Genomic DNA, 11,106 nt, shown 5'->3' on the forward strand with positions numbered 1-11,106 from the left:
AGTGTTGGACTATTCGTGTAGGCGAGAAGATCTGTTGTTGATAATTTCTGGTTTAAATGATCCCAGGGGATATCCAAAGGGCTCAGGATATCCAAAGCCCTTTACGATGACCAAGGTCTAGGGGTAGGGACGTGACCAGAACTGGTTTATTTCAAGTCAGACTCTAGGTTGAAATGAATTCACTAGTAATATAATCTCATTGCATTATTGTGTTTTCAATTTAATAAAGCAAATTATAACCACAAAGAGCTCCTATAGAAAACTAAATCAGCTAGTTCATAAAAACCCATACACGGACTCTTGTTATTTAGTTTTCGACTACAGGTAGTTATAATTCTAAAGTCATTATTTATATGTTGTCAGGAGTACTCACCAAATTTATTGACTTGTACATTATTCTTTGCAAATAAGTTCTGGCTGCTCTCTGCATATTATAATTAAAACGACAGGGACTTTAATCATTTATGAAATTTTAAACTACATACTGAATATAAATGTATCATTCAATGTGATAGAATGAATTAAATTCATCACTGTCAAATAACTGTATAAAAGATGAAATATCTCTCATCCCACATCATTAACTTATTTAAAAAAAAAAAAAGACCCAGATCTGCAAGCATTGTTATAGTACTTTTATGGTATTTTAAGGACACTTTGAAAACTAAGACATTTAGTATATACAAGAAAAATGTTTTTGACCAAAAAGTTGATTTCTAATTTTATCTGTAAAAGCCCTAATTTGAATTTGATGATGAACACCTTTTACTTAGACAAAATCAAATAATCAAGATTAAAACACTTCTAAATGAACATAAAACTTTAAAAAATCATCATGATATAAATATGTGTACAGATAAAACAGTTTTCTCAATCCAAATCGTGAAGGCAAAAATTCTTTCTGTGGGTTGAAAGGGTGATTTGGGATAGAAGGGTAATTTAAATATTTATCTGGAGCAGTAAGTAGCTGACGTGTGATCATTTCTCACTCTTTTGTGCCTGCCCGGACACGGTGTCAACACCTAGAGTTCCAAGGAAATCAAAACACATTTGGGAAACAATAATTCTGAACATTATTTTCATTTTCTAGTTTGTTATAATCAAATTACTATCTTCTGTTATTATCTATACTTGATAAATAACATAGAATTAAACTCAAAATAAATTTTACCAATTTTACATCAAAACTCTTCTTCAAATGTGAAAAACTTATTATTTATTGATTATATTAGGAAAATATGTGCTATAGGCTTTTTTTTAAATCCTTCCCTAAATCTTCTGAGTCTTTCCGAGTTTCAATGATTTCTCCTATGTGTCTTGATTTTCATCTCTTCTTGGGCAGGACGTTTATTCACTCATTCACTGAATAAACTTTTATTGAGCCAGGTGGGGAGTGGGGAAAGTGGGGGCTTGGTTTGGAATGACATGAGAAGCTGAGTCCCCCCAAGGACTTTAATGGGGGCTACACAGTCTTGATAAAACCTGAAGTAGGCAGTGTTTTTATGAACTTATGAGTTCTAATTTGGGGGGAAAGTAGAAATGAAGCGACTTACAACCTCTTACCATATCTCAATTTGTTTAATCCAGTTCATAGTCACACAACTTTATGCAATTTTTCCAAACAAATGTAAGGAAACATGACATGAATGGAAAGGAATAGCCTGCTGTGGCGTTCTAGGATACACATGTATTTTCACAGAAATGAAATTAGGAAGAAAATATCAAGCACAGACAAGATATGTTATTGTGGAAACCCAATCCATGAGTTTTCAAAATGATCAACATTATAATCAGTGATATCATTTTATCTTGTCAAGAATTTTAGATTGCTTATTTTGGTAGTGTAGATAATGGTATTAAATTCCTCCTAGTCTCTGTCTTCTTGAGTTCTTGTCACATAACATCAAAAAACAAGAAAAACAATGCAATTTAGAATCTTATATATTGTTATATTTGCTACATGGTATCTGATTGCCCTGCAGTTATCTGAAAAATAAATTTTTTAAAGTAAGAATATATTTTGGGTGGAGGAGCAGAGTGAGGAAGTATGTATAAGACTTGGGGATATATAGCAAAAACTCATATTACCATTAATTAACATGCCCTGTCCTGAAATAGCTTGTTAAAACCTGACTATCAACCAGTGTAGCTTGGTTTTCATTTTATGAAATTAACTTTACCTCTATTTTAATTAGCAAGTTTGAATAACAACAACACTACCAAAATGTAAAATTAAAAAGAAAATGCACATGAAAATCTGGAAATTGGAATCAATAAAGAAATATTTTAAATTTAAAGAATTTGTTATAAAAAGTATTTCTATGGTAGTAGCAATATTTTTTCCCCAACACATGGGTTTCTATCTGTGACATGTATTCCATATGCATTTTCCTTGCTTTTAAAATTGGCATTACTACTTCCTTTGTACTTTTTCTTGTTCATACTTTTTTCGGTGTGTGTGTTTTCACAAAGCAGTGCTTCCTCATTAGCCTGCTTTAGGAACTTATAATGGACAAGTTTTCATACTTACCTGATTGTTAAGCACCTGATGTGAAAATCATCAGTCTGTTTGAAGGCAAGAAGCCCTGCTGAAATGCTTTCCCAAGATTTCTAACAAGGCACAGCTACATTATAGACCTGTAACTGTATACGGTGGTAGTTGGTATGAAGTAACAAAGCATGGCGCGGGATAAAAAGACACGTGCAATTTAAGCAACCATTTCTAATAGCTTTATAATGAAATCTCTTCATATTGAGAGATTTTATTAGGTTTGATACATAATTTTCACAAAGTTGCCACAGAATCGGAGTAAAGTGCATTCTAAACCCTTTACCTTCTGTTCCCCGTGCTTCTCAGTATTGTTTCAGAATAGAAGGTGAAACTGTATTCCTTGGTGTGCAGTTTAAAGTCAAGAGCAGCAATATTTAGCACATGCTTGGGCAACCTTGTTTGAAATCCATGCCGCCCCTCTCTGGTGTTCTGATGTGCCTTTAGGGGATGCTTGCCTGTTTGTGGTTTGTTTTCTTTTGTTTAAGGTTTCAGCTACTGCATTGACTAATGATTATATAGCAGTAAACTCTCATCCCTGCTAAATTCAGTAGTGATGCCTCAAAAGCATTTTTCCCTTGTGTGACATAAAACAATAAAAGAACTAGACAAACCCCTTTTGAGGAAGAATAATCCTTTGTTTAAAGAAAAGAAAGAAAAGGCATTTCCTTGACGCCAGAGGGTGGAGAATTCAAATCAAAGGCTTAGCTAATTGATAAAAAATAAAACAAGTGTTAATCTGACAATTTTTTGTACTCAGTTACTATTTGTGGAAAACCTAATATAACATTTTATCTATCCATACCTCTTTAATGATACCAACTACACAATATATATTTAATACATAATTACTTGATTGACACCTGCACTTGGATATAATGTCTAAATAATACATCTGTTTCTTCAGAATGCTGTTACTAGCATAATTTATCAGCAGAATTTTGGTCAGACAGTTAGTTATATTTTACATTGATGATAAATAAGTATATCATTTTCCCCTGCATTTGTTCTTTAATACAAATTAAAATAGTTTACTTTGAAATAGAACATACATTACAAATTTGACTTAAAAAAGCAACCAATAGATTTACATAATGCATATGCTTAGCCTTTAGATTTACCAATGCCAAGTCCAAAGAATTTGAACATGCCATTTAATTGTTCTCCCTGCAATTTTTTTAATGAGACTTGTGGCCATGATTCCAAGTGATAAATTCTTCTTGATTTGCCTCCAGTTGTCACTGGCCAAACCTTAGGGGATGAAAGATTAGTTATGGTTGCAAAAGACTTATTATTTTAAACTGGAGAATTGTTAATGTTCTTAACCCAATTAAACAGAAAGTGAAGAATTTATCAATATTGTTGTCAGTTTATTAGAGGAAAAAAATCACCCAAATTTTAATTTAGCTGTAAACAATGTTCAATTTCTGCCTTTAAATGAGAATAGAATAAGATTGTATTAAATTTGAGTTGACTCTGGTGCCTAAATGTCGCATCCCTAACAGGAAAATTGCCTTGTGATTTAAACAAAGATTTCGATCAATGAGCAGGGTTTCAGGGCTCATCCAATTTTTAATAGCATTTGTCTTTTATCACTCAAGTCCTTGACTAATGTAAGCAAGCTGTACAACACTTTGCATATGCTTGGTCCTGTAATGAGACTAATATGTGCATTCATAACTTAATTTTTTTAAAAAATTTTAATTTTAAAACTGCAAGGGGAAAAAAAGTTTTCTTGTTAAGTTTAAGTAATGAATCTAAGAGACCGCTTTCAGGCCACAAAATAGTCCAAGTTGGCCCCAAACACAGGTGCTCCCAGTTTGAACATTGTGCCTGGCTTTTCTGCAGAGAAACTAAATGAAAGAGCAACTTCAAACACAGGTGCAAAATCCTGCATCTGTGAGGGACAGCCCGAAACCATGGCTTTCCCCTGACCATTTTCGGCTTGTAAACCGCATCCTCCATGGAGCACCTGTGTCAGAACCAATCAGGGCTGTGTATAAATGTTATCAACACCTACACATCATTACTTATTCATCAACATCAGCACCAAATATTGATGCAAACACGGAAGGGTGTTTTTTTGTTTTTGTTTTTTCCTATGGAGCTGCTCTTGTCTGGAGCTTCGGTCCTTTTGCCTGATGGCTGACGGGAAGAAGTAAAATACACAGATAAGAACATTCGGAATATTTCAGGCTCTAAGTCTGACAATCGTTTGTGTTTGTGTCACTTTTTAATCTTTGCTTCTAGTTCCTTCGGTGAGAAAAAATGGAGAGCACACGAAAGGTTCAGATACATTGATTGCCGAAAGGCCTAATTGCAGTAATTCCATACTTTGTGGCGTACTTTCGTGCAGCCACCTCCTCTCCTCCGTGGTCATCTGTTGCCTTCTCGCTGTTTGATTAGCACTCAAAGAACCTACATTTGAAGCTGTATAAGATTTTGTTTTTCAAGAGCAGTAACAAGCTGCAGAAGCAGCAGGATCTGGCTTTCTGGCAAACTCCACAGGCATTTGGGTTGGTGGCTTTGTATTTGCCTCTGGGCCTTTCCTGCACAGGGCTGAGGAGGGGCTACCAGGCTGTTAGAAGCTTTGGAAACCATTTCTTCTTTGACAATTTAAATTTATGTGGTTTTTAATTGTCTGTAAACAAAGCCTTTTACATCTAGCACTAAATCTCCATCCGAGGTCAGCTGGCATCCAAAGGGATGGTTGTTGATTTAGTTTGTCTGCTTTTCTTTTCCTAAAAAAAAAAAAAAAATCCCCTCTCAATCAGTTTATTGTTCTCCAATAGAGATACACAAAACACACAAATCACTTGGCCCCTCCCCCCCACTTTGAATGAATAGATAAAAATCCATCTGTTTTTTTATCTGCATGTTTCAAGGGCCAAATCTGTGTCCTTTGTAAAAAATGTCCTCAGCAATACAATGTCCTAGCAAGCAGCTATAGGAAAATTGACCAATACTTGGGTCAGCGATGGTTGTAGTTGGGAAACTTTCAGTATAGTTTTGGTTCTAAATAGTCATTAGGTCTAGATTATTTAGGCTGTGAATAATTAAGAGATAAAAATGTGTACAATACATATGTATTGGTTATTCTAGTTCACAGTTAAACTATTAACTACATGAGTTTTTAAAAATATAAAATTGGGAAAAAGAGTAGAGTCGTGCAAATGTTTGGTTTCCTATAGATTGTCACACAACTGACTACAGTCTTTCAAAAACATAATTTAAGACACATACAGATAAACGTCTGGCTGTCGGTCCCCGGCTCCTGTGAGCTCCAGAGAACCTTGGACACACTTCCTGTTTGTGCATGTTGAACTCTGGCTGGGGCGCTCCTCTCCTGCCTGCCTCCTACGTGCAGAGTCAGTGTTGTAGTTCTCCCATTTCTCTAAGAGCCTGCTCTCTCTGTCTCTGGCAAAAGTGAGAGGAAAAAAAAATGGACCATTACAAATGAGGAGAGACATAGAGCTCTTAGGAAAAAGGGAATATAGAACCCACAGAGTTTAAATAAAAGCTGTCACTGCTGAGTGAACTGAAGTCTCCAACTCTGGCACGGGATCGCTTTTTAAGGCAGCCCTGGCTCAGTGAGGGAGAAATAAAGAAGAGCTTTCAAATACTTATTTCTTTGTTTCCTACGAGCCCTCTACTTCTGCTTTGAAAAAGAACCAGAAAGCCAAAAAGAAATACTTTGGGTTTCTTTTTCTAAATATCTGTCTATATGAGTTATCGCATGTGGAAGATTGATTTCATTTTTTCCAAGTCTATTTCCAATTTACAGCGATGCTAGGTGAAACAGAACCTGCTTATGTTTTTAGAAGACAGTGGATTGGTTTCCTACTTTGCCAGTTGTAAAGCCTCGGACAAATTATTTAATGTTTAGGTCCCTTTTTCTCATTCGCAAAATGGGAATAATCATGTCTACCATGAGGGGATGAAATATAAATTAAGATAATTTGAAAAACTTTTTTTTATATTCCCTAACACATAGTTGCACCAAAAATATTGTTGGCCAAGGAACAATTCGAAAACAAAACAGTAGGAAGGAAAGAAAAGGAAAAAGAAATTAAAATGCTCAAGTAAACACTATTCTGAGAGGGAGCCTCAAAAATATAAAATTATGGGAATTAAGATTAGAAAAAGTCAGGGACTAAAATAAAAACTGCATGTCATGCCATTGCAAGTTTAGATAAAGTGAATGAAATTTGGTGTTTTAAAAATAGTTTCTGGCCAGAGGCAGTGGCTCACACCTGTAACCCCAGCATTTTGAGAGGCCAAGACGAAAAGATTGCTTGAGGCCAGGAGTTTGAGAACAGCCTAGGCAACAAAGGGAGACCCCTGTCTCTACAAAAATTAAGAAAGTAAAAAAAAAAAAAAAAATTAGCCAGACATGGTGGTGCATGGCATGCACCTGTAGTCCCAGCTGCTCAGGAGGCTAAGGCAGGAGGATCACATGAGCCTAGGAATTTGAGGCTGCTGTGAGCTATGATTGTGCTATTGCACTCCAGCCTGGGTGACAGAGTGAGACACCCCATCTCTAAATGAATAAATAAAGCTCATTATGGAGAACAGGTGCTTGAATGAAATAGAGAAATTGCCCTCCTGATGAAGGGATGAAGAAGTTTGAAGCATGAAAATTGTAGTAAACAGAAGCTGCAAGGTTGAGCAGCTCTGGTCACCCTGAGGACAATGGGCTGCAGTTCCTACCAGTGTGGCTGTCACAGTGTCTTTGGGGAGGGCCTACATCTCCTCCACAGATTCTTGCCATCTGTCAGTCATCCTTGCAGGTTCCTGAAAAGCTCCATTTTGTGAATTTAGATCCAAATCAAGCAAGTCAGGGGCTCAGCTAACTTTGAGTTCATGGACTTTAGTTGAACTGATCTGCAGCAAATTCATTCTGGCTAAAATTTCAAGTTCATTCAGAATGAAAATATTGGGAAACAGATTCCTACTTCTTTATCGTGGGATCTCAGTACAAGTTTGTTTATTCATTCATTTGTTTATTCAGTCAATTGTTATTGGATGTTGACTGAGTGACAGACACTGTGCTAGATTCTGGGAATGAAACAGCCAACTACAGAAGAATGTTCCCTGTCTTCTAAAGGGTACAGTTATTTTAGGTAGTCTCACCCAACCCTCCCGGCATCCCTATGCGGTTGTTTTTGGGGGCCCTTCCCTTCTGATCAATATGCTCCCAGCTGCCTTTGCACAAGGCTGCAGCATACTAAAGTCACCCAAGGATTCTCTTAGAATGCTTGCTAAGTTTAAATAAATTATATACACTATGTTGAGATCCTCTGAGCAACTATTAATAGCTGTATCAGGTCCAGTGGGGTTAATCTGAGATCTAACATCAAATGGGGGAAGAACATATCAAAACTGAGGTTCAAACAATAGATAATAAAGATGAAATAAGTTAGTGGATGTATTGAATGGCAAGTGGAACATGAAACATACATTTTGGATTCTTGATCACTCTCTTTGATTATGACTCTTCCTTTCTGGCTTCACCTTTTTCTAGTCTGTTGGGGATAATAAATAGCTAATATTTAATGGTGGGTTTTTATGTGCCAGATACTGTGCTAAATTTATCTTATTTAATTCTCACCTTAAAGAGATGGATATTATCACCATTTTTTCTGATAAGAAAACTGAGGCACAGAGAGGTTAAGCAAATCCTCTAAGAGCATATAATGGTGGAAAATTGTGGGGCTACAATTCATATCCATGGGTTTTTTCCAGAGCTGACATTCTCGACTCTATATTTTGTCTCCTTCAACCATCCTGCCTCTCTTTCTTTGACCAGATTTAATAGGCAAATTGATTTTTATCTTTTGTGTTCTCTATCTGGGATTCTGTCTTTTGGCTTTTTCTTCAGAAAATTCCAAGCAAACAAAAGTAAAAGAATGGTATAACAAACCCTGTATATGCATCAATCTTAAATTCTGTTTACTTTCACCTGATCAATCATAGTTATCTTACAGATAAACCCTAAATTTCTGTCTCCCTGCTGATCTGATTATTCGATTGTGGCATTCTTGATATTTTTACTGTACTCCAACAACCACAGTGGTTCAGAAGGACTGATCTAAGGATTTATCTATGATGCTTTACCTCTAAGCCCTAAATTATCAATCATATAATTCTAGGGCTTCCCATCTGCTTAAATCTGTAGTGCAATATACAGACAGATCAGCATGTTAATTGCAAAAGGCAGACTCTTAATGAATGCTTTTTAATGAATTAATGAAACAGGATGAAGTACTTAAAAAATTGTGACATCGAATAACGAAGACATAGGCATGCTGTTAATTTTTGTAGTGAGGATAAAAGAGTTTGCACTTTTTCTTTCATGCACCAGGGGATTTCCTAAAGAATTTTTCTCATCTTAGGGAAAGATAAAGTTGTCCATAACCTGTTCCTATAGAATAAGACTCCCAAGAAGAGGATTTTTCATGGCAGCATTTGTTAAATTGTTGATAAGGAAGGGTTGGGAAGGGTTCTACTAGACTTAGATTTAGGAAGGATAAAATACTGATGGGAAATAGCATGAGTAAAATTACATAGCAGGCATGAACTTGCAAAAGCATTTCCTTTGAAGTATCCATCTCTTTCATGTTGTGTTGGTTGCGTCTGAAGTTTGATCCTTCCTTCCTTCCTTCCTTCCTCCCTCCCTCCCTCCCTTCCTTCCTTCCTTCCTCTGAAGAGAATTTTCAGTTCTCCTCAGACTCTATACATTAACCTTGGAAATCCCACTCACTCGGAATAAATTAACCAATATATGAGATGATTCTTAAATGTCGAATTCCAGCCCTACCTTTTTCTTATCTCCAGACACATTAATTCAGCTGCCTTTTGGAAATTGCCACTTAGATGTCCTCACAGCTTCCTCAAACCTAGGATGTCTGAAATAGAATTCATCATCTTCCCATTAACCACTCCTCCTTCCATTTTTCCTACCATACAAGATGACATGCCCCAATTGCCTAAGCCAAAAACCTGGACTCCTCATTGTCTCTTCTTCTCCATTTGCCATTAATCACCATGTCCTGTTGAATCAGCTTTCTAAATATATCTCCAATCTGTCACCTCTCTTCATCCTCACTACCACATACCAGGCCTCCACGTCACTGGACTAGAGTAGTTAGAGTTTTCTAATGACATCTTTCTCTAGTCTTGCTTCCCTCCACTTCTTCCTCCTTCCCACCAAAGTGTTACTCTAAAATGCAAATCTGCCTGTATATGGCCAGCTTAAAACTCTTCAAGAGTCCACATTAACAAACTCTAAACTTTTCAGCTTAGCAAACCACTTTAAGACCTTCTTCCTGTATGTTTCCTTGCATCCTGGATTTCAGACATATTAATCTGTTTGTAGCTTCCAACACACATAGATGGTTCCTCAGCTTTGAGCTTTTGCTCTTAATCTTCCTTCTAAAATGAAGCCTTTAGCTTTTCTCCTTCTTCATACTCCTACCAATGACATCCTACTTACCCTTCAAGACGTTCCAGGCTCAGCTCAAGGGGTCCTTCCTCTGTAAAGCCTTTCTTGAACCACTCTAGTAATTTCTACCTTAAAATTTGGTCATTTCAAGGGTAGAAGTGAACGTGTGCTCTGCTGTGTTCATTAGAACCTAAAACACGTCTAACTTTTATTTTGCTGACATTTTAATATATCCATACCTATTTATGAAGAGTGTTTTGTTTCTTCTACACCCAGCACCATTTCTGGCATAGAGTATACTAAAAATATTTTGGTTGTTTGCTTGATTGACAGATTGAATAAATGTGTACTCCCAAATAATTTTCTGTTATTATCATGAATAGGTTCGTATATTTTGTTTCCTTTTCATTATTAGAAGTCTTTCCTATGTCTTTACTGCTAAATGCTGTTATGGAATTAACAATTTATATAGAATAATTATCTTGTTTTAGGTTGCTTCCTGTTCTTTCTAATCACTGCTCCCCCACCCCAGATTTATTTACTTTAATTTGTTTACATAGATAACACCTTAAAAAGTTAGAATTTAAATCTTTAAAACAATTTCTATAATACCTTTTAAAGTAATACTTACAGTTTTTGTTATTATCATCTTTAAAATATCTTCTTTCATCTTATTTAGACACCATTACCTCTTGCTAATTACAATAAATTTGTGGAGAGAGTACAACCTCTTATCACTTCTAATTTGGTAATTTCACTTGGTTCCTTTGGGCACTGTTATCAGAAACTGACATGAGATGAGATTTGGTAGATTTGATTGCTTACTTCAAGATGGAATCTTCTTACTCCTTACGTTGGAAATTTTATTCAGAATATATTGAGAGCTGAAGGTTTTCTGGGCTCGTAGTAGGCAGGAGTATGAGATGAGTAAGCAGAGCTGCTTACCTGAAGGAGTTTATAATACTGAAGGAAGAGAAGACAGTTATACAGAGAGCTGTAACACTGAGATGGGATAAATGCTAGGAGAAAAAGACAAAGTGCTGTGGGAGGAGGGAACGGAGACTTATTTCCAGTAAGGAGATTGAAGGAAAGCTTCATGGAAGAAGGGAGCTTT

The 11,106-nt window shown here is 36.1% G+C and overlaps 1 long non-coding RNA gene across 1 annotated transcript; it reads right to left on the reverse strand.

Annotated features, from left to right (window-relative positions):
- Positions 1-5,804: 5,804 nt before the first annotated feature.
- On the reverse strand, positions 5,805-10,775 carry LOC105739820. Its single transcript, XR_001115802.1, has 3 exons — positions 10,624-10,775; positions 8,009-8,073; positions 5,805-5,965 (listed from the first exon to the last, which is right to left on the reverse strand). It is a non-coding gene; the product is annotated as an uncharacterized LOC105739820 (long non-coding RNA).
- Between the last annotated feature and the right edge of the window lie 331 nt (positions 10,776-11,106).

The sequence above is a fragment of the Nomascus leucogenys genome, chromosome 5 (genome assembly GCF_006542625.1).
Source record: "Nomascus leucogenys isolate Asia chromosome 5, Asia_NLE_v1, whole genome shotgun sequence".
In the NCBI taxonomy this organism is placed as follows: Eukaryota; Metazoa; Chordata; class Mammalia; order Primates; family Hylobatidae; genus Nomascus; species Nomascus leucogenys.